The sequence below is a fragment of the Balaenoptera musculus genome, chromosome 18 (assembly GCF_009873245.2).
Source record: "Balaenoptera musculus isolate JJ_BM4_2016_0621 chromosome 18, mBalMus1.pri.v3, whole genome shotgun sequence".
Taxonomy (NCBI): Eukaryota; Metazoa; Chordata; class Mammalia; order Artiodactyla; family Balaenopteridae; genus Balaenoptera; species Balaenoptera musculus.
The window spans coordinates 37,568,939-37,573,364 of NC_045802.1; the positions used below are offsets into that span (position 1 = coordinate 37,568,939).

The 4,426-nt window shown below is 37.8% G+C and overlaps 1 pseudogene; it reads right to left on the minus strand.

Annotated features, from left to right (window-relative positions):
- Window positions 1-412: 412 nt before the first annotated feature.
- LOC118884047 lies at window positions 413-3,839 on the minus strand (annotated as a pseudogene).
- Between the last annotated feature and the right edge of the window lie 587 nt (window positions 3,840-4,426).

Consider the following 4,426-nt stretch of genomic DNA (forward strand, 5'->3'; position numbering starts at 1 on the left):
ATAGAATCTGTCACCAAAGACAAAATTCAATTTGTCTCTCCTTTTCTCAACAGACCCCTAAGGTTGTAAGGAACACCAAATGCAACTGCTAGGATCTGGTGGTACCACTGAAACGAACGTCACAGCTGATCTAAAGGTAACAAGCCAGCAGTCAGGCACGAGATGCTTGGAGCCCCTGGAGTGTCCACAGTGCCCTGATGAGGATTGTTTCCTTAATACTGGAGATGGAAAGCCTAGCTTAGGAAAAACAGACAGCCACATAGGCTTTGAGACCAGAGTTCCCGGGCAATCCCTCCAACACCTTACTTAAGAGGCCCCAGAGCACAGGCACCAGCCCCAGGAGTTTGAGAGGCCCATTCAGCGCTCTCAGTGGCAAGCTGCCGTGGATATTGATTTTATGCCCAGTGAATAGTCACAGCCTGTCGTAGGTCATTTCTAAAAACTGTGCGTAGACGTCCCGCTTGCACTCCCCCTTGGGTTAAACAGGAATTTGTAGTAGCTGTCTCTGCACAAATCACAATGACAGCATTTGGCTCTGTTCCAAAGGCACAAATGTATGAAGAGTCTGAGGGAACCTGATACTATTAAAAACTGCACTTGGAACTGAAGTATTTCGGAAGGAAATTCACTGACGCCAAACTAGACTGTTTATTCCTTTTTTAAAACTTTGGCAGCAAAGTATGCAATGTGCCATGGTTTTCAGACTCACAGATGAGGAAAGCATCTTGATTGAAGTTAATGCAACAAATATTAGCTGCTTGAAATCCTCTTCGTAGTTCCTGGATTAAATGCCCTGAAATATCAAGTATTCTTAGAAGGGTCCTCTTTGCATATGCGTTCAAATTCTTGTTCCCTGGTGGTTGAGAGCAATGCAGCTCAGGACGCCCTTGTGGGCCGGAATGCCCAATGACGACTTCTTGGTGCTGGTCAGGTCCGTGAGTAAGCCTGTGGCCTGTGTGCCTGCCTGGGAAGGCAAAGGGGGTAGTTATTACTATTGGACAGACACAGGAGATCTTTAGGGTTATAGAAAGTTTCAAAGACCTGCAATTGATGGGAATTGCATGTAAATGTAAACACCTTAATCAGAGTACAAAACAAGCACAATTCTAACTCAGCCTTGACTTCTGTAGAAAATCCTATGACAATAACAGTTTTCTTTTCCAGGTCATCTCAGATCATCACTTTGTTGGGAGGGTTTTTTCCCCCACCATCAACTAAAGCTAAGTAGTGGCAGCAAAATAATACTTCAACATAGCCAACTCTTCCTTCTAGAAATTCTTGTTCTTTTTCTTTTGGTGAATTGGCGTTATAGAATTGGAATCCATTTTTGATCCCACATGCAAAGAGTCCATGGTCCTGGTTGAAGCCGTCATAGAGCAACCAGTAGCCCTGCGGGTTAGACCTCAGGAAGTTCAGGGGGCAGTGGCGGGGGGTCCGCCGAGCTTCAGTGCTGCCTGCTGCCCAGTGTTTCCTTATAGCCTGCACAGAAGCTCCATCGTTTCATTTTGCAAGTATTTATTAGATGCAGCTATGCAGGAGCTGCACTCACAGCAATGAACTGGTTCTTCCATAAAGCTCCTCATGTGAAAACACAAAAATAACACTTTTAGAATAATGTTCTGAGTTGCATGAGTACTATAGGTGTAAGAAGTCTAATGGCACTCTGACCTTTGGCATTTGGGAAGTGTTCCAGAACAAGGACTCATCTGAGCTAGTTGTGATTATTAGGGGAGAATTAAAAGTTCAGGTCTAGGTGAAATAATGATCACAGACATTATAGCAAAGGCATGCAAATACACTGAACAGAAATATAAAAATGCATACAGTTAGTAATTCTGGAATGTTAATTCTGAGGTGTAGTGTAAGAGAACAGGGGGCACATGTGTTAAGTCATGAGAAATATGAAAAACTTGAGATGCCCATTTCATGGAACCTATAATTTTTGCTGTGGTTCTAGGGTATTTTTTAAAACCTTAATATAAGTCAGATTTGTGCTATAAAGATCACATTATAGATATGGTTTGGAGATTGTTGACAAAATACATTAAAAAGATGTACAATTAGGAGTCATCACAAAATTTCAGGAGATAAATTGTGAGTACTTGAGATAAAACAATGACATTCCATTTTATGCAGTTGCAATAATTCATTTCCCTTTGCCACTGTCCTAACAGAGTTCAAATTTTGGTTCAGGAATCCCCATTTCCCACATATCCTGTGTACACTGGAGAACACTGACCACATCCCTAGTGCGGGAGAGATGGCAGGGTTCACTGAAATGAACCAGTGCTTTGTATCCCACTGGACAGGCATTGATTAAGTACTGAACATACAAAAATTATTTGCTCATTCTTGTTGGAAATGCTGGAACTGATGGGCTTTTTCTGGAGGCATGTGTGAGAACAACAACTGTTGAAACCACTACATTTACATATTAACAAATGATCATTGACAATCAGAATCACCAATAGAGTAAAAGCCATGATTTGTCACAACTCTACTTATAATTTAAACCACTTTGTGTTGGGTTTTGGTTACCTTCAACAAAAACATCCTAAATAATATTTGGAGTCATCTAGGTGATTCATAATCATATTTAGGCCATTTAGAAGATCTTGTCTCTCTTTGCCCTCTATAGGTTTTTAAGAATTATTACATTTTATAAAATCTGTGAAATTGAATAAGGCAAGTTTAGGTAGAAAGGAAAGCATTAACTTTCAATGTCCTTGCTTTAGCCTATTTTATCAGACCCTTAAAGTTATTTTTATCTTGTTTTGATGCTTAATTTTATATAGCATGTGAAAGCATATTTGTCTGCCAGGGCCTGATAATTATTTTCGTAGTGATTTAATGATATCTAGTCACTTAACAAATAATATTCTCTATATGTTTTATATTGAATATATAAATGTGAATGTTAAATGGTAGTTTTTATTTTTCTTATATTCTATCATAAATATTAACAATATATGAACAATAAATGATTTGTATCTGTACTAGCATGAAATATAATTTTTTACTCAAAAACTATGATGAGTGACATAATTTTAATTAAACCTGTTTAAAAAACAAAAGGAGCTATGGCTTCCTTGTTAAACAAACATTTCACTGGTTTAAAATTTAAAGCAACTGTACTTAGCATGGCAAACAAGAACCAAGGCCTTCTCTGACAACAATCTAATATCCAGCCTATATATTTTTTCTTTATTTCTTTTTTTACCGTGCGGCTTGTGCAATCTTAACTCCCCAACCAGGGATCGAATCTGGGCCCTCTGCAGTGAAAGTGCTGAGTCCTAACCACAGGACAGCCAGGGAATTCCCATACATTTTTCCTTATTCATTTATGACACTGCTATGCTGTACATAGTTGCATTTTCTTTAAAAGGTTCACACTCATTTCTTTTTGTCCTTTGCACATCTCTCTGTGTCTGAAAGGTTTTCCTTCCCACCTATTCTATCTGATGATCTACTTCTCATTTGCCAATCTTAACTAGATTTTACTTCCATGAACCCTCAATTGACTTTCAGAGGTGGCAGAAGTAATAGACTTCTTTCTCTAATATTTAATGACATGGTAATTGTACACGAGAAAGTAATCTGATCAATAGTATTCCGATAGCAGTTTGAGTATATCACCATTATAATGCTCTGTATCAGCAGTGGATTTACCATAACCTAAATGGAACTTAAGACTCAGAGTCCCTTCACTTGCATTGGTCCCTTTGAAGTGTCTGTACATGGTTTTTTACTTGTACACTGTAATATTTTTCTTAAAAAGCTCCCCCCCCCACAAAATTAAATAAGCTTCCAACCTGGATGTACTCCTCACACTGTCTCATAGTTATCTGCCATTCTAGTCTGAAAGATTTCAATGAGAAGGATCTTGTTTTATGCATGTTTATTTCTTTAGTGATACTCTGTTGTATATAACAGAATCAATAAAGATATGTTGAACAAATCATATCATTGACATGATGGAATTGAGTGTAAAACTGGAAAAAAATATGAGAGAAAGACAGATAAAATTCCTTTAGGAAAGAAAAAAGAAGAAAAACTTTGATACATTTACCTACCTGATACACCTAGAAGGTAGAAAATGCTCATGTTACCCAATATAGGTAGACAGCCAAACTGACAACTTAATTTTTTATTAAAAATTCAACTTCAAGTTTATGTAACAAGAAAATTTGGTTGGTGGGTTTAGTTTCTCAGATGTGTGGTTGTGCTTAACAGACAAAATCACTTTCACTGTTTTCAAAGCATGGAAAAGACTTCTAAAGAACGTTGGGTTATTTGAGAGTATACCTTGGGGAAATAAGAAAAAGTGATTTCTCTGACACTACTCCATCAATATCAATAATCTACTCTGGGTTCACATGTACCTGTATTTGTAGTGGAAGAAAAAATGTCTATGATCAGTTTGTAA